Raw genomic sequence first — 27,013 nt, forward strand, 5'->3', positions numbered from 1 at the left:
ACTGCACTCCAGCTTGGGCGACAGGGCAAGACTCCGTCTTAAGAAAAAAAAAAAAAAAAAAGAAGGTGAATTGATGGCTTCCTTTTCCTTCTTATGGAGCGAGTCGTCTCCTGTTCAGGAGGGGGCGCTCTTCCTACCCTTGAGCACGAGAGATTCTGCCAAGGCAGGCTTTGGAAGGACATCCCCTTCAGGAGCTTTGCCCACCGTGGTCTCAGTCTCTCCTGCTACCTGTGGTTGCTTGGAAGAAGGAAACGTTACCGAAGCTGAGATTTGGCTTATGGGGTCAGAGAAGGACTGAAAGGAAGCCTGGTTTCTACGGGCAAGGTGGCTGTGGTGCCAATTTGGCGTTTTGCAGTATTCAGCCCCTACAGGGCTGCCTGTCTCGCTTCTCAAATACAGTTTCAAGAGTGAAGTGAATACCCAGCTCGGAATTTCTATTTTGATGACTTTAGGTCCTCTTGGGAAATTACAGCCAGTAATTTCCATGTTCTCTTGGCTCTTTGGCTTTGTTCCATGCGGTTTTGTCTAGCTGTGCACCTGAGTCATGATACCTACTTGGGCCGGCTTCCTTTGGCCTCTACTGCTCCTCCTAAGTCCTGCCCCATGTGGGCCATGACAGGGCTGTTGGGTCTTCTGGGAGTCAGCACATCGTTCAGTAGATTTTCTCCTCTGGGGAAAGTTTCAGATGGTCCTCCAGTTTATCTTGATCCTTTCCATTGTTCTGCTCAGCTCTTAAAGCTAGCATAATGCTTTCTCCAAATAAATCTTAAAGATCATTAATTAATTCACTCATTCCACAAATATGTATAAAGCACTTATATTCCAGAGCCTCTGTTAAGCACAGGACATATTTATGAATGAGAAAATCCCTATCCCTGAGTTCAGTTGAAATGAAGAAATAGGTAGGTTCTCAGCTCTCTACACATAATTGCATAGTTCTTAGACTATGAGTATAATCACAGAGTCTTAGGAACACAGAGCATATGTAATGATTATTCCTTTTCTCTCTTTCTCCTTTAGGTTCTGAGATAATCATGAACCTGCTTCTCTTTCTGCCTCTCTGACCAACCACTAAATGTTGGCAGCATTAACCAGGACTTGGTCCCAGGTTCTTGCCTCTCATCATACCATATGGGTCTTTTTTTTCTTTTTTTTTTTTTTTGAGACGGTATCTCACACTGTCACCCAGGCTGGATTGCAATGGCGCGATCTCGGCTCACTGCAACCTCTGCCTCCTGGGTTCACGTCATTCTCCTGCCTCAGCCTCCTGAGTAGCTGGGACTACAGGCACCCGCCACCACACCCAGCTAATTTTTTTGTATTTTTAGTAGACATGGGGTTTCATCGTGTTAGCCAGGATGGTCTCGATCTCCTGACCTCGTGATCTGCCCGCCTAGGCCTCCCAAAGTGCTGGGATTACAGGCTTTTTTTTTTCCTGCATGGTTTTTTCTTCCTCATGGTCTTCAGTTACCACCAATTGCTGATGAATTCTCAATTTATTTCTCTGTGTGGGACTTCTCTCCTGAGCTCTAAATGTTATTCCACTGCCTACTGAAAATATGTCCCACCTAGACCTCCAATTGAACATGTAAAAATCTTCATCCTTTTCTGAAACCTGCCATCTTGATCATCACCTTCCCCATCCCAATCAGAAGCCTGGAACTCTAGCAAGTGGTCTAGTAACCCCATTACTTACATTACTTTTCCCCCACCCTCATCCCGTAATTGAGAAGTTGATTCTTAACTTTCTGCATATTTCACCTCCTCTCAAAATTCTCATCGCTACCTTCTCCCTCTTAGTCTAGGCCAGTGCCTTTCAAAGTGTTTTACTGGAGTCCTTTCAGTGGCTTCTGAGGTCGGAGTGGAAGGAGGTGTTAAGCAGGCCAGATTATGGGCATCCTGTCCCTGACTCAACCAGAGCAACTTCATGTTTATCTGTTTTTGCATATTGCTTGAAGAGCATCCAGTGGTTAAACATTTGAAAACCACTGGTCTTAAATCCTTAGCATTTCTTTCCTGGATTTTTTGCAGGGCTCCAGCAAACCATACTTCCCTGTTCTTTCACCCACGGAATCCAGTGGTTCTTAGCCTTTTCTTAGCTGGGATGTACAGGAAGGCTGATGTTCACATGCTGGGTGCACTTCCTGTTGTGTGTAAATTCCTAATGTACAATAAAACCATTAGAATGCAAGTGAATGAGTGTAGTGCTATTGTAAGCATAACCTTGAATCCACTCTAATGTATTAAAATAAGTATATCCTCTCTGGTATTTTATCTATTATGTGTGACAAAAGGCTTGCAACACATCTCCCAGATCATCCCAACTCTGCTCTAACCCACTCTCGTCCACACTTGTTGCTGCCTTCTGCACGTGGGAATCTCAGTCACTCTCCTGCTTGACACACTTCAGTGCCTCCAGATTGGCTCTCAGACGGGTTTCAGCTCCTTAGCATGGCTGGCAAGTTCTGCGTGATCTGGTCCTGGTTAACCTTCCCAGCTTCAGCTCTTGCCCCAATTCACCATGTGCAAACCATACCCACCCAGGCTAGCTAGGCTTCTGGGCATTTGCTCATGCTGTTCCTTCTGCCCATCACTGCCCCTTCCCTTCTCCTCTCCCTTCAGCCTGCATCTTGCACTCCAAATGATTTTTTTAGGTGAAACAGTTTTATTTTTCCCAGTAACTGCCACCTGCATGCTCCATCAATCCCTTCTTCCTTTCTTGCTGGGTAGCAAGGATAGTTAGTCACATCATAATCCAATAATTTGTTCAGTTCTATTTATTTCTTAAATGACTCGCTCCTCTCCTTACTCAGTCCTGGTCTATTTTAACTTTTCATTTTAGAAAAATTTCAAATGTGCAGGAAAGTTGCAATAACAGTAAACCTTCCTGTACAATTCAGCTGCCTCCACCAATTATTAACACTTTGCCACATTCACCTCTATCTTTTTCTCCTTGTCTCTTTACATATGTGTGTGGATGTGTTTTTATACACACAGATACGCACACACACACATTCATATTGCTATTAATATTTGCTTAACCATTTGAGAGTAATTGTATACACCAGTACCCTTTACCCCTAAAGACTTCAGTAGGAGATTTCCTGGACGACTTTTTTACATATCCATGACACATGATCAAATTCAGGATATTTACCATTGAAAACAATTTATTATCTAATAGAGAGTTCATGTTCATATTTTCAATTGTCTGCATACCGTTCTTTATAGCAATTTTTTCTGACCCAGGACCACCAATTTACTTGTAAAGACCATCTCCAAATGCTATTTGCTCCTTGAAGTTTTTTTTTAATTTCCCTTTTGCCTGTTGGCACTGACCACTCCTTCCTGTGTTCACTTTACCACTCCAGTCTTCCATCACAGTGTGTATAATATTTTATTATGTGTGTCTGTTTAGGTGTTTTAGTCTTCCTCACCACACTGCAAACTCCTTGAGAACAGAGGCTGTATCTCATTAATTCTTGTTTCTTCCATGTCTACTATACAAATGGATTCAGTATTGAGTATTTAATGACTAGGTTGGACATTTGAAACTCTCGGTCCACAGTGATGCTTTTCTTTTTGGTGATGTCTTCTCCTCGATCTTATTTAAGCATTTGTATGATTGTAAGTTGGGGGGATGGGGGAGCGTACACTGGACTGAGCATGGGGATGCCCTGATCCTAATCCCAATTCTGTTTCTAACCAGCAAGATGGCCTGGGGTAAGTTATTTCATCTTTGTGAAATTCAGCTGGTTCTTCTGTATTGTGTAGTTAGCATTACTTGCTCTGCCTACCTCACTGAGGTGTTGGGAAAATCAAACAAGAGGAGGATTACAGTGTTTTGAAATGATGATGTTATTTCTGAGACCATATGGTTGTCTGCCTGCTAGGTATGTTTTTAGTTCCAGGTCTGTTTGGGATCGCCATGTTTCTGTATCTCACTCTGGGGCTCTCACTCTGTCTTCTGGGAGGCTGGAAGTGCTGGGTTTGGTGCATGAAGCACACAGACCAGCAGTTGACTTAGGCTCCTCAAGCTAGGTTAGCTGTAGTGGGTTAAATAGTGTCCCTCCAAAATTCATGTCCACCTCCAACTTCAGAATGTGACCTTACAGAGTCTTTGTAGATGTAATTTTAAGTTAATATGAGGTCATACTGGATTAGGGTGGGCCCTAAATCCAAAGACTGGTGTCCTTATAAGGAAGCCATGTGAGCACACACAGGGATCAAGGCCAAGTGACCATGGCAGCAGAGACTGGAATGATGCAGCTACAAGCCAAGGAACACCAGAAATTGCCAGGAGCCGCCAGCACCTGGGAACACACAAGGAAGGGTTCTTTCACAGAGCCCTCAGACAAAGCATGGCCTACTGAACCTTGATTGCAGATTTCTTCCAGAAAGGAGAGAGAATAAATTTCTGTTGTTTTAAGTCATCCAGTTGTTGATAATTTGTTTTGGCAGCCCTAGGAAATGAATATAGTGACTTTCTCCTCGCTACCTGCATGACACCTGGTTTAACAGAACCTTCCTACTGAAGCCAAACAACCGGATGAGTGAAAGAGGTGGAAAGAGGTGGAACTAGGATGTGAAGGCATCCAGTGCCCTCCTGTGCCTCTCTAAACCCCGTTGCAGATTTTAATTCTGTGGAGGATTTGTGGTCTGCTCAGAAGACCGACCAGGAGGGTCTCTGGTTGGCCCCAGGAGCGTGCCCCATCTTCTTCCATGGTCTTAAGAGAAGTACTCTGCAGTAAGGGTGTAGAGAGCCGGAACTTTCCACCTGGGCTCCAGCGTCCTCAGGATAGGCTCTCTGGATAGTTTCATTGGCAACTTTAGCTTATGAGCTCACTGAGCCTTGGGAGGGTTTGTCATGGCCTCGAGGGAGTTGGCTCAGTTATTAGTGGAGTCTGGAGATTTGGGTCTATGCCTGCCAGTGCCGTTTGATACTGAAAGAGATACTGCATCTATGATGCGAGTGCCTCTTCTCTGCCAAGGCATGTCCTCACCAGAGCTGCTCTTCTTCCCTGATGTGAGAAAGAACTACTCCACTCCTCAAGTTGCCCTTGTGGACCACTGGCCCCTTGCCTGTTCTCTCTGGGGAAAATGGTATCTGGGTAGGTGTCGTTGTCCAGCCCTGCCCTGTGGGTGTTAGAGAATAAGAAAGAAGAAGAGAAGGAGAATAGGAGGACACAGAGCTGAGAGTCTTTCCTCAAATTGGAATCAGCTCCAGGGGCCACCCACTTCCATTGTTATGATGTCACAGAAAGGAGCAGTCACTGGAGGGGTGGAGGAGACCCATGAAGTCATCTGGCCCAGTGCCGTCTTCAATGCCACCAGGATGGTGGAGATTGGAACCTGTTCCTGGCAGCTGTGCCCTTGAATACCCAAGGCCACACAGCGGCAAAGTCAGGGGATATGCTCATCGGGCCAATGCCTGTCTGCTCACCTGGGATGATCTACTGGGCTCTCACACAATCAGCAAACCCAGTCTCCTCACCTTAAAGACTATATTAGTCTTTCACCATCAGACCACAGCCTCAGCTTCTCTTGGGATAATTGGAGACGGCTGATAATGAATGTGAAAAGATGATTCATGTTATATTTAGGCAAGACTCTGGGTGTGCGTGTGAAGGCGAATTGCTCCAAGTTGTGTTGGGGGTGCTGCTGATTATATCAGAGCCTCTGGGGGAGGCAGGGGAAGACAAAATGTAATGCTGCAAATGTTAATACACTAAGGAACCCATCACCTAGGAAACTTTCTAAAGAGTGATCTATGGCCATTGTTGACTTTGCCTTCATACATTCCGGAAAATACTTTGTTGTTTTAAAAGTTCTTTAGGGAGAGAAAGTGTAGAGACTGACCTTATCCTTATGTAATGATCAAATGTAGCATGATGAAGTTGCCAGAGTCAACAGGAAACAAGGGAGCAGAGCTCCTATGAAGAAGAGAAAGAAGGGGGCAACATTTGGCCTTGTCTCCTTCCCTGCCTCTTCCCCTGCTCTGTGGGGTTAGCACCTTGTCAAATGTCTATCTGATCCTAGTGAGAAAACTCCAGTGAGTGACTGTGTTGACCTGTTTGAGAAGTTTCATGATACCAGCAGTGTTCTTTTGTACTAAGAGCCACTCCAACTGATGACAGCTGGATTTACTTCTTCTTTCTTTTTTTTTTTTTTTTTTTTTGCTCCAAAATGACGGCATCCCTTGCAGTAAAAGCTGAGGGAGTCAATGAGAGTCAAAGACTTCCATCTGTGGCCTCATTCCTTTCTCCTTCAAGGAAAAGGCATGGGTCAGGTGTGAGATGTGGGTCAAATGTTTCTGCGTTTCTCCTCTATCTCAAAGGGAGATGAATTATGTTGTAACTTAAACAAACTTTAAAGCAACAGGAGTTAAAAGAGACAAAGAGGGACATTATATAATGAGAAAAGGCCTTGTCCAAAAGGAAAATATTACAATGCTAAACATATATGCACCTAACAGTGGAGCTCCCAAATTTACAAAACAATTACTAATAGACCTAAGAAATTAGGTAGACAACAGCACAATAATAGTGGGGAACTTCAATACTCCACTGATAGTACTAGACAGGTCATCAGGAGAGAAAATCAACAAAGAAACAATGGATTTAAACTATACCTTGGAACAAATGGACTTAACAGATATATACAGGACATTTCATCCAACAACCACAGAATACACATTCTATCCAACAGTGCATGGAACTTTCTCCAAGATAGACCTTGTGACAGGTCATAAAATGAGCCTCAATAAATTTAAGAAAATTGAAATTATATCAAGCGCTCTCTCAGACCACAGTGGAATAAAACTGGAAATCCACTAGAAAAGGAACTTTCAAAACCATGCAAATACATGGAAATTAAATAACCTCCTCCTATATGAGCATTGGGTCAAAAACAAAATCAAGATGGAAATTTAAAAAGTTCTTCCAACTGAATGACGATAATGACACAACCTATCAAAACCTTAGCTGTATCCCAGAGCTAGTCACATGTAGGATAATAAAACTGGATCCTCATCTCTCCCCTTATATAAAAATCAACTCAAGACGGATTAAGGATTTAAATCTAAGACCTGAAACTCTAAAAATTCTAGGAGATAACACTGGAAAAACCCTTCTAGACATTGGCTTAGGCAAGGATTTCATGACCAAGAACCCAAAAGCAAATGCAATAAAAACAAAGATAAATAGCTGGAACCTAATTAAACTAAAGAGCTTTTGCACAGCAAAAGGAAGGAACAGTCAGCAGAGTAAACAGACAACCCACAGAGTGGGAGAAAATCTTCACAATCTATACATCTGACAAAGGACTAATATTCAAAATCTACAATGAACTCAAACAAATCAGTAAGAAAAAAAATCGAAACAGTCCCATCAAAAAGTAGGCTAAGGACATGAATAGGCAATTCTCAAAAGAAGATATACAAATGGCCAACAAACGTATGAAAAAAGCTCAACATCACTAGTGATCAGGGAAATGCAAATCAAAACCGCAATGTGATACTACTTCACTCCTGCAAGAATGACTGTATCAAAAAATCAAAAAACTAGATGTTGGCATGGATGCAGTGAACAGGCAACACTTCTACACTGCTGGTGGGAATGTAAACTAGTACAGCCACTATGGAAAATAGTGTGATGATTCCTTAAAGAACTAAAAGTAGAGCTACCATTTGATCCAGCAATCCCACTACTGATATCTACCCAGAAGAAAATAAGTCATTATTCGAAAAAGATACTTGCACACGCATTTTATAGCAGCACAATTCACAATTGCAAAATTGTGGAACCAACCTAAATGCCTATCAATTGGTAAGTGGATAAAGAAACTGTGATTATATATATATATATATGTATATATATATACATATATATACACACACACACACACACACACACACTCCACTGACAGCACTAGACAGGTCATATATATATATATGATGGAATACTACTCAGCCATAAAAAGGAATGAATTGACAGCATTTGTAGTGGCCTGGATGAGACTGGAGACTATTATTCTGAGTGAAGTAACTCAGGAATGGAAAACCAAACATCCTATGTTCTCACTGATACGTGAGAGCTAAGCTATGAGGACACAAAGGCATAAGAATGATACAAGGTACTTTGGGGACTTGGGGTGGGACAAGGGACCAAAGACTCCAAAGGGTGCAGTGTATATTGGTCGGGTGATGGGTGCACCAAAATCTCACAAATCACCACTAAAGAACTTATTTAACCAAAAACCACCTGTACCCCAATAACTTATGGAAAAAAATCAGGCACCCCTTGCAGTAAAAGCTGAGGGAGTCAATGAGAGTCAAAGAGTTCCATCTGTAGCCTCATTCCTTTCTCCTACAAGGGAAAGGCATGGGTCAGGTGTGAGATGTGGGTCAAATGTTTCTGCGTTTCTCCTCTATCACAAAGGGAGATGAATTATGCTGTAACTTCACTTTAATGGTGATAGGAAGACGCTCTCCTAGGAAATGCAAACTTTTTCCAATTTTTCAGGAAAAAAATATACTGTGGCAGAGTAGATTCAATCTAAGGGGGCTGGGGATTGGTGCTATGCAGGCCAAACCAGAGCTAGGCCTCTATTTCTCCAGAAAGCCTCACACATCAGCCTTTTTTAATCATTTAAAGGCAGGATAGGAACAATCTGATGGGCATGTCTAGGATTACATGGGGAGAGTAAAGGATGAAACCTGCTCAAAAGTGCCTGACTCCAGAAGCCACAGGCCAAGGGGAGGTCCTAGGATGTTGTCTCTATGGAGCAGAGTTGAGAGGGGCAGCTTTGAGACAAAGAGCACAGATACCAGGCTTGAAATCAAAAGCCCTAGATTCAAGTCTGGGCATGTTGGCTCACATCTGCAATCCCAGCACTCTGGGAGGCCGAGGTAGGTGGACTGCTTGAGCCTAGGAGTTTGAGACCAGCCTGGGCGACATGACGAAACCCTGTCTCTACAAAAAATACAAAAATTGGCCAAGCATGTGGTGCACACCTGTAGTTCCAGTTACTCAGGAGGCTGAGGTAGGAGGATCACTTGAGCCTTGGAGGTAGAGGTTGCAGTGAGCCAAGATTGTGCCACTGCACTCCAGCCTGGGTGACAGAGCAAGACCCTATCTCAAAAAAAAAAAAAAAAAAAAAAAAAAAAGAAAGAAAGAAAGAAAGAAAAGAATAAAAGTCCTAGCTTCAAGGCTCAGCTCTACTGCACTAGCTGTTAGAGGGCAGAAATCAAAGTGAATTCACAGTAAACTTAAAACCAAACAAATAAACAAAACGAGCCCTAGCTGTGTGATCCTGGGCAAGTCTTTTTACCCAAGTTCCCTGCTAGGTAAAATTGGAATAATAACTCCACTAAAAATTGTCATAAGGATCAAATTACACATTTGAAAGCACTCTGAAAATATAAAGTGCTACAGAAGGCTTGAGTGTCCTAATTCCCATTGTGGCCCTGAGTATGGGATGCAGAAGGACAGTGGTTATGGACACACCCCAAACTGCCAAGAAACCTGGGTGGCCATGAGCATTGAGTTTAATCAAAGATCTGCTCTTTTCTAAGAGCAAAAGGTATTACTTGTAGGTGACTTGGGATACTTCTTTTTTAGACCCTTGTAGCTAAAGTCTTCCATCTGACACTGCCACTCACTGAGAGTCCTTGGGTAACTCATTCCACCCATTAGCGCCATTGTGTCTCCATCCCTGGAATGAAAGGGTCAAAGAGATTTCCTCAATGGTCCGTTTCAGTTCTTAAGTCATATGATTCTACAAACCTAGAGGAAAGCTTTTTTGATTATGTCAAACTAGCTTTATTGAACATAGGTTACATGCAGGGAAGTGTGTTGAGCATGGGAGGACACCGAAGGCTTTGGTTTTCTTGGACTTGAGCTCACACACTAGTGAACACCCATGCCCAGAGAACTGGCACTGCTCAGAGAAAGTGCACCCACCACTTTAGAGTGCTAACAGAATTGCATGGGAGTTGAGAGGAGGGAGGCATTAATTACTCAGCACGGAAGAAAGAAGAGAGGTAGAACCAGGGAAAGAAGCGGCACTGACCTGGCCCTTGCCTGATAAGAAGGTCCTGCAGGTGCAGCGCCACTTACAAAGGGAGCTGCCTGTGCAAAGGCTTGGAGGCAGGAAATCGGAAATGTCGTATTCTGTTATTATTCACTTAAAGTCTTAACAAAAAAACATGTAAATAGGTGCTAAGGTTGGGGAGTTGCCGTTGTGTTCTGAGTACAGTACCGGACCCAGTGGTGATTGCTGCTCATTTCTGAATTAACTGGCCCAAGTTCATCACTTGCGCCTTCCTTATTGGCAAGTGCACTTGTGTGCCAAGCTTCATCCTGGTAAGACTGGATGCCCACGCCCTGTGTGCTGGCTCCCTGGGTGGAGGCAACTTTCCTGTCTGGGCACTGCCCCTCTCCACTCACTTCACACACCGGTGTTTTGACATGTTAGTGCCTGGCCTGTTAACACGGGATAATGAGGGAAAGCGCCCAAAGGCGGTGCCTGGCTTCTGAGCTGGCACCAGGCCAGGGCAGCCTTGTTTAGCTCCTTTCCCTGGGGTGGCAGGAAGGCAGCTACTTAGTAGTTCTAGCTTCTCTGAGTGCTTCTAAACCAGAGTCTCTCCAAATGTCAGGGAGGAGAGTTTATGATTTTTTCCTTTTATGATATGCTTTTAAGGCCAATTATTTCTAGAGTTAATAATCCTAATGCCCCGTATAATTAGGCATTGGTAAGAGAAGGTACGCATTTCAAAAATCCATGAAATTGCAAGCAGATTGCATGACTCAGTATTCTGAGTGAATGCTTTATCATTTTGTGATGATTATTATTAAAATTAATAAGCATTTCTTCATACACACACCCCCATGGGGCACTGGGCAGTGTTCATGGAGGACACGGCCTCTGTCCTCAGAGATCCAGAGAAGGCTGTCTCTAAGACACTGTGGTAAATCACATGAGTATTGTAACTGTCAAGATTTTAAACACCTAAAAATCAGCACTATCATTAGCAATCAGTAATCACTGTTATAGAAGAATAAATCTTGTAATCTCCAAATTACCTGTTTGCACCAATTAGAGTTCAACTGATGAAACATACCAATCAAAGGGGAATTTACTTGAGGCACCGAAGCTTATCTAGGTTTAAAAAAAAGAAAAAAGGAACTTGCTGAGTTCCCAAACTGTTGTTTCTCAGCTCAATATCAGTTAGGGAGGATTTTCTGGAAGCAAAGCCGATAAAACCCTGTGCAAGTACCCTCAGGCAGGAGGGAGTCCGTTATTCATTTATTTGTTTACTTATTCATTTATTCCCTGCCTGCCTACATAAAGGATTTGAGGTAGGTCATGATAAAAACACATATATAATAAGACCGTTTAAAAAAAACTCAAAAGAGAGGTGGGAAGACTTGGGGTGGGAGTGGGGCACTGTGCTCAAATGTTTAACTTGCACACATCTTTGTTGAGTCCCTTTGCTGAACACGGTGCTAGGCCCTGTAGGAGCAAAAAGAAAAGCACATCTGTCTTCTTGCCTGTAAGGAACTTATAACCTAGGGTGAGACATGAACACTGGATTTAATTCTGAGCTTCTTGGAAGCCACTGCGCCAAGGAATCCCATGGGTTATCTCGTTCTCAGCATGCAATAAAAAAAAAAGCAAGTCTGTGGAGGGGTAGCTGTTTTCTCTTGTAAATATGAAAAGAAAAAAAAAAGAAAAGAAAAGAGAGTTTTAAGAGACCCAGTGGGAAAAAAAAAATTCTGTGGGTTTTTCTTTTTTTGTTGTTGTTGTTTTTTTTTTTTCACCAATTTCTCAGAGATGTTCTCCATGCAATCATGCAATCATTTATTGGCTGGAGGGGGATGAAGGAGACAAAAATGTGGAACCACTGAGCCTTCCCTGGTTTGCTCCTGAACTTCTGAAAACCTGGATCTGGTGTTTGACGCTGAGGCAAAGCCAGGAAGTAGGGGGCTGGTGGGAGGTGGGAAATGGGAGCTGGCGGCAACCTGGTGGGGAAACCAGTTCCTTGTGAGATTTGGTTCAGAAATTAGGAGTTGAAATGAGTGTTGAAATCGCTGAAACTCCTCTTAGCAGCCCCCCTCAGCCCCTTGCCTCATGCCAGTCTCCCTGTAAGGTGCATGTTCTACACATTCTGTTACCACCGTGGTCCTAGCACCCTGCAACCATCCCATCCCTGGATCTTGCTCACCTCGCCATTTTCCCAGCCTCTACCTGGCTGGGCTGCTTGTCCTATGTGGCTCTGCTTTATTCATTATCTCCAGGGACTTGTGTTGTTGGCACACATAACACAACTAGGGTTCACTTTGTTTTGTTTTGAGATTACTGTGTATTCACTTTGATTTCTGCCCTTGAACATGATTAGGTTATTATAATGGCAGATCTGTTGACGCTGCACCTGAGCCGGTCTCTGCACCTTACCCTTTGCTGGTAGATGGCCTCCAAGATGACCCCTGAGGGTTCCAACCTCCTGGTGGTTTGCACTCTGTGTAACACCACCATATTAGACAGTGCGCCAGGTGCTACAGATGCAGTGATGGACAAGATAGACATCATCCTTGACCTCATGGAGCATATCATTTATAAGAGGAAGAGCATGGACTTTAGAGCCAGATAGAATGGGCTCAACCTTCATTCTCCACTTGGCTTTGTGACTTTTGGAAAGTTATTTAACATCTCTGAGCCTCTGTTTCCTCATCTTTACATCAAGCAAAATAAGAGCCACCTTAGAGAGTTTGGATGAGATTAAATGTGGCTGTGTATAAAGCCTTTAGCATAGTATCCAGGTTTTGGTAGCTACTCCATAAATGTTATTCCCCCCAACTGTGTGAGGTGCTGAGAATATAGTGATGAATGGGAGGCCATCTCTTCCCTCAGGGGGCTTGGAATCCAGTGGAGAGGGCAGACTTATACTCACTAAAGTTCAAGACAAATGCTGTAATAGAGGTACAGTGGGCTGTGGAAACCAAAGGAGGGCATAGAAAAAAACTTCGTAGAGACTACGTGACATTTTAACAAGCCTTAGAGGGAAGGTGGAATTTTTGTCAATGGAGTAGGGGAGGGACATTGCAAACCCTGGGAAGTGACGAGGTATACAACCTCGTGGTATTGAAAATGGTGAAAGAGCACTAGCTGAGTGCTCTGGGTCATGTGGCTTCCCTTTTGTGGGCTGTGATCTCCTGATCCGTAAAATACAGCTGTTGAACTAGATAGTAAATGATGTTCCTTCCAGCTCACATATTCCTCAAGAGCAGGGAGTATTGCTTTATTCATTACCAATTTCCAGCTCCTGACACATGGTAGGCACTCAATAAATATTTATTAAATGAGTAGGTATAATTATACGTATAAGCAGCTTGCCTCAAATGAGAAAATCAAAGAAGTCTTTTTTTCCATTGACTTGACATAAGCCATTTCCCTTGGGCACCTGCACGGTGGCAATTAAGCAGACAGCTTTATGTCACTAGGTTTTGCCAAAGTCCTTCTACCATTCTGTGCCTTAGATTTCCCATCTGGGCTTTGTTTCTTCCATATCTTCCTCGGTCTTGTTGTGAAATCCTGCTCAAACTTGAAAGCTACTGACCTTTCCCTGGAGCTCCCTTTAGCGTTCCGCACAACGTCATTAGTCCAGGTGAGGCAGATCCTGCCAGAAGAAGCTCCTCACGTTTTCCTTAGTTGAACTTCCGTCTCACTTTCAGTGTCTCCATGAGTGGAATAGCTTTGAAACTAGAGCTCAGCAGTAGCATTACCAATGCCGTTGAAGTACTCTGCTGAAAGGCTAGTACTCTGGCTAGTGGCGAAACTGCAGTGAGGAAGCTTCAGCCTTAGATGTGCCCCCATCCCTACCCCGTTTTGTTCCACTCTATCCCCTCCTGGAGTCAGTGCTGAAGGCCGTTGTGCTGTTTTCTTCTCTACTGGGCTCCCTCAGTATATCATCCCCTGGGCTTCAGCCTGCCCCAAGCCTTTCCAAACCACCCTTGCTCTTTCAAAGCTTATCCTGGGTTCCATTCTTCAGAGATCTGTTGTCTTCTCTGTTTGGGGGACAGTTCAATAAACATTTGATGCTCATCCTGTGCCTAGGTCAGGACTAAGGTTACAGGTGCAGAGATAAATGAAACAAGATCCGTGGCCCAGGGTCTAAGATGAGAGTAACCAAGATGACAAACTAAACTATGCACTACTGTTCATGGACAATCTTTTTTAGGTAACAGATTTGCATTTTACCAGGAGCTTTTTGAAGACAGTGACTTACCTTCAAAGCATGCTTTTTGTATGGAAAAAAAAGTTCAAAAAAAAATTTTTAACCTTAAAAGCAGTACAGCAGTACTTAATAATTGTAGGAAACCTGGAGAGTAAAGAAAAATATAAAGTAGAGACAATGTTTCCCATGATCTCACCACCCAGAGGCAAATCAGCATTGGCATATTTTTCTTGTCTTCTTTTCCATGTGTTTGAGATTCCCATGTTTACATAATTTTGCATACCCCTTTTGTTACTGAGCAGTATACCCCAAACATTTTGCAATGTTATAAAACACATTGAAGAGTGATTCTAATAGTAGGAGTTTGTCAACAAGTAGGAGTAATGAATTTATTGGCACAGAGACCTGGGTAGCCTCTCTAATAATACTGCCTTTTCTGCCTGCTCCTAAAACAAACCCTGCCTCCCTGCAAGTACCTCCATAGCATATTTGTAACTCAGCTGATCTGCTTGGTCTTTCTCTGAAGAAACAGCATCCTGTGCCGTAAGGTGCAAGCACTTGCAGTCCTTAGATTCTTTACTTCTTCCCTTCCCCCACCCCAATTTCCCTTGTCTCCAGCAAGTGATAATATCTTTCATCTGAGACTCTCTCCCTGCCTCCAGTGACTGCCTCCCCTGATGAATTCTCTCTGGGTGACTTCAGCATTTGCATATTCCTCGCTTGGATATTCTGAGATGTTGGAACCAGAGAGCAGGTTGACGCGATCAGGTACTTAGCTGAATGAGGCTTTCTCGGGAACTGCACAAATATTTGGAGTCGGGTGTGTGCCAATAGGCAATTAATTGAAATGTGGACACAGCAAGCTTCTGGAGCAACGAAACTGAAGTTGAGAAATTAACTGTGGGAAGTGATCTTCTGCAAGATACAAAACAGTAATTGGGGAATTTCCTTTATGCAAACTGAAATTGATTTGGTATAGTAAAAAGACACAACAAAAAACAGTGAATGAGTGTAGGATTAAGGTTAATTCCTATGATACTAGGGCTGGAAGGGGTTCTTGGAGAACACTGGTCTGACCCTCTTGGAAAGGCAAGAGAACCCAAGGTCAATGGCAAGTCACGGCAAATTCAGGACCAGAAGCAAGATGTCCTGACTCCAGCCCAGGGCACTTTCTACTTTATATGCTGACTGTATACCTGGAGACCTGGATTATCATATCAGGAGCTAAAGGGCAAGGACTGCGATTTAAGCATTTTCGTGTCATCAATGACTTTGCGAATACATTTAGTAAAACCTGTAACAAAACCAAGCTTCTCACTGACTGTACTCTTAACTTGAGTGGAAGCGCATCTGGCCAACCTGCTACTTGGTGTCTGGCTGCCTGCTGAGCACTGGCGATGGAGCTGGTTAAAAATAGAGGCCCTGGTTCATCCTGCATGATGTTGGTCTGATGCCAGGTGAGGGCCCCACTCCCTGTTTATCCTCTTCGGAAGGCATGCAGCCTCTAGACCCATCTATGTCCCAGGAGAATGGACCCATCTCCTTAGTTATTATTATTATTTTGAGACAGAGTTTCACTCTTGTTGCCCACGTTGGAGTGCAATGGTGAGATCTTGGCTCACTGCAAACTCCACCTCCTGGGTTCAAGCAATTCTCCTGCCTCAGCCTCCCAAGTAGCTGGGTTTACAGGCGCGTGCCACTACACCCGACTAATTTTTGTATTTTTAGTAGAGACAGGGTTTCACCATGTTGGCCAGGCTGGTCTTGAACTCCTGACCTCAGGTGATCCACCCACCTCAGCCTTCCAGAGTGCTGGGATTACAGGCGTGAGCCATCGCTTTTTATAAATGATGAATAAGGAAAGAAGATCCCTGTGCTATTGCTTTAAGATTAAGATTGTCTTAAGATGCTATGAAATCCCTTTTTATTGCTCAGATATGTAGGGCCAGTGATCATTTTTAGGCTTCCCCTAGAACATGACTTTCAAACTATGGTCCCTGAACCAGATGTATCAGCACCTCTTGGGAACTTGCTAGAAATGCAAATTCTCAGATTCCACTTTAGCCCTCCTGAATCAAACTCTGGGAAGCGGGGCCCAGCAATCTGTGTTTTAACCAGTGCTCCAGGGGAATCTAATGCACGGTGGAGTTTGAAAACCGTTGCCCCAGAAGATTATGATTTGGAAGTCTGGGCTGCTGGATTCCAGCACCAGGAAAGAAATTTATTTTTGATTATTGGACCCTTAAGAATAAACTCTCTTCATTTCAGAATGTCCAGGTGAGCTGTTTCCATACATTGCTGAGTGTTAAACAGGAAAAATTTTCTAAGTAATTCTTCAAAATTTAACTGACCAGCACAGCGAGACAAAATTCTGGTAACCTGACATATTTCCAGTAAGTGCAATATTTTCATACTTTAAAATTCCATGGAATGACTGAATAAGTTAATTGATTACCTAATCTGTTATTTTTAGAATCCCACTTCCTTACCTCCTGTGAAAGTTTATTCAAAATTCAAATGGGAACATTTTATTACCCCAAAGTGTTTTCCTATATACTTTAACATGTTACTAAGGAAACCAGTTGTAACATTGCAGTGATATTGTTACTCTAGCGAATTAACAATTCACCAACATATATGCCATGCTATAATGATTTTTTCCCTCTCTCTCTTGAAAATTTCACGCTTATTGAATTTATACATTTATAACACAGGACACTGGAAGCAATGGGAATAAAGAGGTAAGGAGAAATTTTATCCCGGAGTGACAGAGGATATTTCCCAGGATGTGTTTTGTGCTGTTTGAGCATAGGCAGAGGGAGGTGATTTTTCATTCAGCATCAGGAGCTCCTCTGTGTGGGGAAGCTGAGTTAGAGAGAGCAGCTCTCTCCCAAGGGCAATTTGGTGGTGGGGCTTGGGGGCTTCTAACCTGTGAGTGCTAGAGAGGACTAAAACTGGGAGTGTGGTGCAAAGTGTGTGCTAATCACACGTTTAGAGAATCAAACCACATCAAAGCGGTAGATCACGTGAGCCCCTGCGATGGCACCAGGAGATGGGGATACAGCCCAGTGGGAGGCCCCCTGCTTTTTCTTTCTGGACGGGGGGGCGAGGAGACGTTATTAATGATGGGATGAATTAGAACAGATGGGTACTTTTGACACATTTTCCCGTGTTGTTATTTTCCAATTTCCCATCTTCCCACCACCTAGTCATGTGGCTTTCTCTTGGTTAGGAGTAAAGACATGTGACTTTTTAAAGGGAAGCCTCGGGAAGGGAGGGTAGAAATGGAGACATTGGCTTAGAGCTCAGAGGGCACGCTTGGCAGATGCAGAAAGTTCTCCTGAAGCCTTTGCGGGGTGCAGCAAAGGGGAGACCACCATGCCCACTTGGCCTTTCCGATGCTGCACTCAGAGATGAGCCATGTGACCCTTTCCCACTCATTCCATCCTGTCCTCACTCCATCTGGGCAGCCATCACACCCTCCCTGCTTACAGGTACCTTTCTGCAGCCTTGAGGAGATTTGCATTGTAAATGGTGTTTGTTAGGCCCCTGAAATAATATTAATCATGGTAAAACAATTATGTTGCATACTTTGTACATAAAAAAGAATGAACCTTTTGCTTGAATTAATATTTCCTCTACTATGTATCTTTCTTATCCCCACAAATAATGAGACCCTGTCTGCCCTTCTGGGTGAGAAAGGCTTTGGAAAAATAAAACGATCTGCCTTCCTATGGCTTCCTGCAACGTCGCACATGTGTCCAGGGCAGGTAGCTTATGCGATTTCAGGTGGAATAGACAAGGACTGTGGTAAAATGGACATCTTGGCAACCCATAACTAGACGCTTCTTGCAAGAGGAGGGACAAAAAATGGACACTAGGGCGTTGGACAAAGGGAAGCTCTGGGAAGCAGAGCAATGAGGCAGCCAGGGTCTCTGCCTGTGTCTCTTGCTGTACATGCCCCTGTACACATTTGGAGGTAAACAGCCATCAGTGAACAGAAATCTTACGGAGCTGGGACCCATCCTCCACATGCACTATAGGGGATTGAATGGTCCCCCTGCTCCCAAATGTATCCACATCCTAGTCTCTGGAATCTGTGAATGTGACCTTACTTGGGAAAAGGATCTTAGCAGATATAATTAAGTTAAGGATCTTGAGATGAGATTACCTTGTGTTATCTGAGTATGCCCTAAAGCCAATGACAAGTATCTTACAAGAGTCATAGGGAGGAAAGACACATGGGAAGGGAAGAGGAGAAGGCCACGTGAAGGAGGCAGAGATCAGAGCGATGGAGCCACAAGCCAAAGTATGCCTGGAGCTGTCAGAATCTAGAAGCGGTAAGGAAGGGTTCTCCTCTGGAGTCTTCAGAAGGAGCATGGCCCAGTTGACATCTTGACTTTGGACTTCTGGACTCTAGAACTGTCAAAGAATATACTTCTGTTGTTTTAAACCCGCAAGTTGTAGTAATTTGTTATAACAGCTAGGAAACGAATACATGTGCCATGACCTACCAGTCCGACAACCTCCCAGGGCAGTTCATGGCTCTCATTTTTAAGATGACATTCTCTGTCTCTGCAACTGGAACCATTGCTGGAGGTTCCCTAGTTTCACATCTATGCTTGTCATATTGCAGTGTGTGCTGCATTTGGATCCCCAGGTGACCTTCCCAGGAAGGTTCTCTTTCCCAGGAATTCAGAGAGTTTCAAGGTCAGGTCACTCTGACATACAATTAAAACTAGAAATAAATGCCTGCAGATGAGGCAGGATTGGAGAGGCCTCTGTAGCTGCCATCTTGGACTCTCTCTCTCTTTATCAAATCTCATTGGTACATGACCAGATTTAGCACCCACAGTCCAGGACAACGCACTTTTTAAAATGGTAGTACCTTATATGGAGCACATTCGTGCCAGGCACTGTGCTAAGAATTTTACAATCATTATTTTACTTATTTTTGCAGCAGTCCTGGACGTGTGTAGGTGTGGTTATCCAGGTTTTACAGATGAGGAAACTGAGTCCAAGGAACATTAGGTGATACTCCCAAAGTCAGAAAGCCATTACTTGGCAGAGCCAGCATTTGAACAAGTAACTTTGACTTCACAGCCCACACCCTCAAACACTTTACAACTTTGTTCTTAGAAAGACAACTCAGTGCAGGGACATACGTCTGTGCCTGCTCTGGGCACTAATCCTCAAAAAAGTATTTTCGCATTTGAGGCCATTTAGCTTGGGCAGTTCATTCATATTGTACATTTTCTTTTTGCAGGGTGTTCAGGGGGCATTTGAGGACAGACTCCAACCTAAGCTGTACCCTCTTAAGGGTACTTTCTGGTTTGGTCAGGGATCTGCCTTCATGCTAAAGTCCATATTCCTGAATATTATATATCAGGCTGTTCATGAGCTGGCTCCTGCCTGTCTCTCTAATTTCATCTGTCTTAAAACCTTTCTCCACTTCTTTTGGTCAACTTTGAAGCTGTTCTAAGCAGCTTTCCATTTCTCATGTGCCTCATACTCTCACTAGACTCTAGTCCTTTGCACAAGCTGTTTTCTCTGCTTGGCACTCAACCTCCTCACTACTGCCTCCATTGTCACCCCTCTTTATCCTTTGACTATTTTACTTTTTTAACTCCTGTTCATCCTCCAGGTCCCAGCTTAGAAGTCAACAACTCCAAGAAACTTTTCTGGACTATCTGAGCTTAGTTGGGTGCCCCTCTTGGGGCTCTCGTAGCATTTCTTTATTTTCCCTTGGCAAAGCTTATCCATTCGTATGATAATTATGGTGTCTCTGTCTCCCACCCTGCTGCAGGTTGAGGGCAGGAACTGCGTCTGCTTAGTTCACCATTGTATCCCTAGCAACCAGCCCAAGGCCTGTATATAATAGGTGTTCAATAAAATTTTGTGAAATGAGTAAGTTAAGAATGTCAGAGATGCCTTCCTGGATCATTAGGCTCAGAATTTATCATTGATTAGGACATTGAGGAATGTTATATTAAATGGCATAACTATCTGACCTGTTGTCAACCTCAAAGGTTAAGGATGTTCTCAGAAGATTCTAGATCATTTTGTAAGTTACTACCCACAACATCATCTAAATCATTTGGAAACATTTTAGCATTGAAGGAGATGGTATTATTTGATGTCTTCAGTTCCTTTCTTCTTTGTGACTATATTTTTAGCATGACCACTTAGAGAAATGAATTGCAAAAGTCTAACACTGCACAAGGTAACAAATTCTATGTTGTTTCTAAATGAACTTCTCCAAATGTCAAAGGAAACCCCTAACTTGAGTACCTAAGATGAGCTGAATACGGAAGCCCCCAAAGTGACTGTGGGTTTGGAGCCTGCCACTTCTAAACTTTCTCACCATGCTGAGTAGAGGTCATTGCAATCTGTCCCTGCTCTTCCTTTCCTCAACACAAAGTCATTGTCACCCTCCTCTAGATTCTTTCTGGTCATCTTGAAAAGAGGTGACTTGTTCAGGATTGCAGAGCCTGGTTAGATGTGCTGCACTTTGAAGGCTATTTTATTTGGTGACTTCAAGAGCAATGCTCTGTGGCTGGTGCAGGGGAAAGACCCTGGATCAGGAATCATATCTGGATTCTCCTCTGGCTCCTCCTACTCCCCATGGCCTCTCTGGGCTCCAGTCTCTTCATGAGAGAGGTTAGGATGATCACATGTGCCTCACAGGTAGGTGTGAGAACCAGAAGAAATAAGAGACATGAGGGTGCTTTATAAACTGGAAGGTGTGCAGGTGTGAAGGTGACCCACACATAGTAATTGCTCAGCTAATGTGTGCTGAAGGAATCTGTCTTGTGTCCATGGATGGTTTTGTATCCACATCTGTGCAGCACAAAGGAGCCTCCCGCTTGACTTTTGAGGATTTGCCGGTGACACCAGAGCATGCTCCCTCCATCCTTTGCATTGTTTTCTAATTGTCTTTCCTCTCTCACTCTACAACACTCAGAACTTGATCGCATTGTCAGAATGGGAAGGCTCATCACAGCTTTTTGGCTTTGTATCTAAAATCCTGCCTTCAATCAATAGATACCAAAATGTTTTTGCAAATAGGCAAAAAGGGAGTCCACGACTAAAGCTAATGGCAACAGAATATGAGGATGATTGAGTCCAGGAAAGGAAGGAAACTAGGAAAGGAAGGAGAGAGGGACAGAGAGAAAAGAGGTGGGGGAGAGAGAATGTACAATAAAGTTATAGGGCTAACGATTTGACTTTGTCTGTCTTCCCTAATTAGGGTCTTCCAGTGGGAGGAGTGGCTGTGTTCCTACAGAGTGAATGCAGATTGAAATGATGAGACACCCAATAACCACCTCCTTCCTCCTTCCTGTTTCCTTTGGGTAGCTGCAATAGCTCTGGCCAGCACTGGAGGGGATGGAAGAGTGAGAGGGAAGAAAGAAGGAGCATGAGCTGCTCCTTACTCCTGGCTGGTCAGGTTGGTATAGGCTACTCCCTGGAGTTCTGTAGGAATTGTGACAACACGACTTCCACAGCAGCCTCTGCAAAGCTGGCCTTCTATGCCCAAGTCCATCACATCCTGCATGCAGTGGGGCTGCCTTACTTATTTGGAAGGTAAAACAGTGGTACTTAATGGGAGGCTCTCATTCACCACAGGTAGCACATGGCTGCACCAGCCTACAAGGGAGGAGGCAGAAGGCACCAGCTCTTACATGATTCTGGTTCAGCTTGTGTCCCATTGAATGGAGAAAGGCTTGCTTTCCAGGAACTCACTGGGCTTTTCCCGGTCTACACAGGGCTAATTATCAAGGGTCTTGAGCACAGGTTCGAACTGCCCCTTTAAACAGAACCTGTAGGTGAAGAGCTTGCCTGGGCAAGTTCCTGGGCACTGGGGGTCGCTCTTATCCCAACAAAGGGCCATAGCAGGGCTCTTCTCGGGCTCTAAGAAATGACTTTAAGAGGCACCTAGGGCTAGCAGTAGAGAGCTACCCTGGGGCCTTGGAGAGGGCTGGTCAAACCCCCAACACTTCCCCGACTGAGCCTCAGGCTAAGGGTTGCAGCACTTTTGCTTCCTGCCCAGAATTAGGGCAGACAAGCTCCAGGTCATGTCAGGTCCTTGAGGCTTTAGAAAGGGATGTCCGCCAGTGTGCACATGGGTGGAGCGGGAGGGGGAGGAAGGGATGTCCAGGGTGTAGTGGGCAGAATTATAAAGTGTGTCTTTCTAGGCTTCTGGGGAATCTGCCTTTCTTCTTCATCCCCTTGTCTCTGCCTTATGCAGTATTAGGAGCCTTATTATCTCTTGCAAGTACTATTGTAGATGTCACCTAAATGGACCTTCCTGAGTCCAGTTTCATCTCCTCCAGTCCTTTCTTAGTACTGTGGTCAGTGACGTTTACTGAACGTCAGCTGCATGTCAGGGGTTGTGTTGCTTACCAGTGGCATAGGAATTAATTAGACCCAGCACCTGAGCCCTAGACACCCCTGATCTAGTAGGGGAAGTAGATTGTGCCAGATAATGACAAGATGGTGTCTTTAGTCTGTAGCAAAGGTGAGCTGACACTGCTTTGCAAGTCGCAACAAACCAAGCTGGTGACATCAGAGTTGACCTATAAGAGTCAAGTAGGGTTTTGCCTGAAGAGGGAGGGAAGGAGGATTTTAGGCAGCAGGGCAAGCGCATACCCAGTGAGTACTGACCTGGCATGTCTGGCACCTCTAAGACCACACACAGAACAAACTTTACTCTGGACCAGTAACTAGATAGGGACTGGATCAGTCAGGGCCTCTGATGTCCTACTGAGCTGGCTGGGGTTTTTGTGAAAACCAAAATCGAATCACTTTATGATTCTCTGCTTAAAAACCGTACACCATCAGAGGGTAGAGCATCAGTTCTGTGCTGCATGACCTGCTTATGCTCTTCCCTTTCCTGGACCACCTTTTGCTGTCCCCATATTTGTCTGTTGAACTCTGATCTATTTTCAACAAGTATCTGAAGCCCAACCATCTCTTTGAATTTTTTCCATGACTGAACATTATCTTGCCTTCTTCTCATTCAATGCTCACAGCATCAAATGCCCTTTTGAGGATGTGATGTCTCCTTTGTGTACTTTGTATTATTGTTTATATCTGATTCATTTTTTTTTTCTTCATCTAGACCTGCACAAGGCCTGCAACATAGCAGTGGCCAAAAGTTTGCTGACCTAGAGTCTGCTTTTGACCCCGATATGGGTTGAATTATGTTCTCCCAAAAGATACGTTTAAATCCCAACCCCTGGTACCTGTGAATGTGACCTTATTTGGCAAAAAAGGTCCTTGCAGATGTAATCCTCTTAAGATGAAGTCAAATTGGAGGAGGGTGGGCCCTAATCCTTGTAAGAGGAGACATGGATCACAGAAGGGGGATATTATGAAGATACAAAGGGAAGTTGGCCATGGGAAGATGGAGGAAGAGGTTCAGGTGATGCTGCCACAAACCAAAGAATGACTGGAGCTACGAGAAGCTGGAAGTGGCAAGGAGGGACCCTCCTCTAAAGGCTTGGTAAGGAGCATGGTCCTTCTAATGCCTTGATGTCAGACTTCTGGTCTCCAGAACTGTGAGGTAATAACTTTCTGTTGCTTTAAGCCCTCTAGTTTGTGGTACTTTGTTATGGCAGCCCTAGGAAGTGATACCATGCTCCTTGCTTTTCCCTTCCTCTTCTCTCCCTGTTGAGCCATGGTACTGTGCCCCGGGGGTTCTGGGCCCTGACAGCCATGCCAGGGCCTGGTCCCTCCAGCTGGGCCCCTCCCTGACTCACCACAACCACACATATCTGCTTGCTTATTGTCAAGGCCTTGCTTCCTGGTGGCTGGCCAGTTTGTATGCCATTGTTTGCTCTTGTTTTAGTATACTCTTGCTTGGGTAATAGATTTGAATTTTTACCTGGGCCTTCTAGAGACTAAAAGCTTTCACTTCCAGGAAGTGAGGAGCTCTCCCAACATCACAGAATAGCAGATGGAAGGAAACCCTGATAGCAGAGATGGAAAGAAAAAGGCTCAGAAGAAGTGACTTGGCTAAGGTCAAACCACTTTACCCCACATTCATTCATTCAGCAGATACTTATGGAGCACCTACTCCGTGCCAGGCACTGGGCTGGGTGTGGGATACACAGCAGTGATTAAAGGTAGGATAAGACCAACAAAACCTGCCCTCATGGCGCCCAGAGCCCAGAGAAGGAGGTCGCTTCTTGCTATTAATCAAAGAATCACCTAACTAGATGTAAAATTACAACAGTGATAAAGATTTATGACAGAGAGGTATATGGTGCCATGAAATCAGGATGAAATTGAGAAACTGGATGGAGATTTCAGATTAGGGTGGGACCTTCTGATATCTGTGCAGTCATGCCTCTGCTGTTATGGATGGTAACTGCACCCTGCCTATGGACATGGCTCCCTGTGAGCAAAGAAAGAAATGATCTAAGTATGTTCTCCAAAGTAGTGGAAATCCTTAAGAAAAGGGCCATACACTTCTTAAAAATTTACTTATTCCTTTATTCATTCACTGATGCATTCAACAAACATTTATGGAACATCTTTGAGGTATCTGGCACTGGCTAAGGGTTCTGGATACACATTCAGCTCCCTTAGCTCAAAGAACACCCAGTCCAGCCAAAAAGGCAGACATATGAACAAGCAGCTATAATCTAGTGTGGTAATGATATAACACAGAGGTAGGTTCAATGTGCTTGATCTGTAGGAATGTCATCCTGTAGAAGAAGGAAAATCCAGGTACTGCCTTGAAGGAGAGGCAGATTTTCATGAGGAGAAGTGGAGTAAGCAAAGAGAAGGAGATCCAGGCAGAGGACACAGCATGGGCAAAGGACTGGAGACGTGCACAATTGTGACGTGCTTGGGAAGTGGCAGGTAAGTTTCATGTGGCCAGGATGCCGGGTACAGGGTTGTGGGTGTTGGGAGGCCAAGGTGAAAAAGACCCTGCTTCCATGCTTCCTGTCAATTCCTTTCCTTGAGGTTTCTAGGGCAAGATATGCTGTCATTTTCCACTGTGGAGTTCCTGCCCATTTTCAAAGTTGTAAAAATATTTTTGGCAAATGTTGTTCTTTTCCTTAAACAAGCCAAACTTAAGACATCACAGGGTGGGACCCACACCCATGTCTCTCCTTTTGCCCTTCATCCTAAGATAATATAATGAAAGAACATGAAACTTTAAGTAAGACAGACCTGGATTCAGAGCCTGCCTTTGCCATTTACTAGCTGTTTGGTTATGGACAAGTTATTTATCCTCTCCCAGCCTCAGTTTCCACCTCTGTATAATGGGGATAAAAATTCCTACTCTGCAGAACCCAGGAAAGTGCCAGGCATGTAGTAGCCACCCAATAAATATTCCTCTTTGAGATTCTGTAACTACAGAGACCATCAGAAATGGACCAGCTGTTTCTCCAAAGGCAGGAGTCAAGGTTGCTACCAGGTGCAGGCTGAAGAACACCATTTCCTTTTCTTTTAGTTTAAGTGTCTTTAGAATGAGCAAATTCAATGTCTTTCCCGTGAGGTCTCTTTACATTGAACTCAGCTGAGTCTTTGATTAGCACCAAAGCCTCATTTTTCACTTTCGACTGGTCTCCTCCCTTTTAACATTTGAGCTCTCAAGACGTTCTTTGTTTCTGTTGCAAAATGTGTGTGTGTGTGTGTGTGTGTGTTGGAGGGAGGGGGTACAAAGAAGAGAAGTATATTTTTAGAACCATAGAGGAACTGGCAGAAATTGAAAATAAGGTTTTCAAGTTCATATGTTTATGCTTTAGGAGAGATGTAAGAGGAAAAGCTCAGTGGCGGGCTGTGTGTCCTGTTCAATATCTAAGAAGATTTCTGAGACATGCCTTCTGGCGTTCAGATTAAAAAGCACCCCTGCCCACTCGCGGCCTGCCTCCCTTCCTCTTCCCTTCCCCTAGCAGGGGCAGGGGCCTGCATTTACCAGGTGGGTGGCGGCGCTCAGAGAGGAGGAGCCTGGTGTGTCAGTGTCCATGCTCCGGTGAGCAACCTGCTTCCTCGGGTGCTATGATCAGGGCAGATTAATCCCCAGAGGTGGTCGGTGCACAATTAACATTTTTGCCTCTTATTTTAATTAAGGAGGGCCAGGGGATAGGGTGTTAGCATGTCTAATGGGACTGTGTGGCATGTGCTGACTGCCCGAGGAGTTTCAGTTATTAGCACTTGTTGAAGACTTTCTAGATAATTAAATACCACATTAATCATTGCTTCGAGTGGACATAGATTTTTATTTCTCATCTCAACTCCTTGCATGCAGGAGGCAAAGTGGCTTCTGGACCTGGTGGCTCCCCAGCACACAGGCGGGATCTCACCCTATTCGTGCCCAGTTTCAGTGATTTTGTGGAAAAGAAAAGATTCTCCCAGACATTCGCTTCGTTGTTCTGACAGCTGAAGCTCTCTTCACAGGCACATTAACATGACCTCATTAGTTTCTGCATCTACTCTTCTAACCACATAAAACGGAGTGCAGTAGGAGCCAATCATGCTAATTACATCAGATCGGTTTGCATATTCATAAACCATTTTCTGTTTTATGGACAGCAAAAATAAACACAGTATCTCTTTAATAATTTTAAGTGGGTCACTTTCAGGACTGTATCTGTTTTAAATAAATTATCATATTGTTAAAGGCCACAGTCAAAAGCTATTTTTTGAGCAGCCTGAGAGGTGGAGGGTGGGGGGCAGGGCACGTGGAGGGGACGCAGAGATCAATGGGATTAGCCAATTGGTCAATTTCCAAGGTCTCTTTTGCCAGGGAAAATCCAAACT

The 27,013-nt window shown here is 44.1% G+C and overlaps 1 long non-coding RNA gene across 4 annotated transcripts; it reads left to right on the forward strand.

Annotated features, from left to right (window-relative positions):
* The first annotated feature begins 3,351 nt into the window (after positions 1-3,351).
* LOC105494765 (uncharacterized) lies at positions 3,352-26,865 on the forward strand. 4 transcript variants are annotated; one of them, XR_011622883.1, is made up of 5 exons: positions 3,352-7,826; positions 14,899-15,693; positions 16,505-16,629; positions 24,939-25,105; positions 26,502-26,865. It is a non-coding gene; the product is annotated as an uncharacterized lncRNA (long non-coding RNA). The 4 variants fall into 4 exon arrangements; XR_011622886.1 differs by having other exon boundaries at positions 3,367-7,826; positions 14,899-15,004; XR_011622889.1 differs by lacking the exon at positions 3,352-7,826 and adding an exon at positions 7,956-8,133.
* The last annotated feature ends 148 nt before the right edge of the window (positions 26,866-27,013 follow it).

Source organism: Macaca nemestrina, chromosome 1 (genome assembly GCF_043159975.1).
Source record: "Macaca nemestrina isolate mMacNem1 chromosome 1, mMacNem.hap1, whole genome shotgun sequence".
In the NCBI taxonomy this organism is placed as follows: domain Eukaryota; kingdom Metazoa; phylum Chordata; class Mammalia; order Primates; family Cercopithecidae; genus Macaca; species Macaca nemestrina.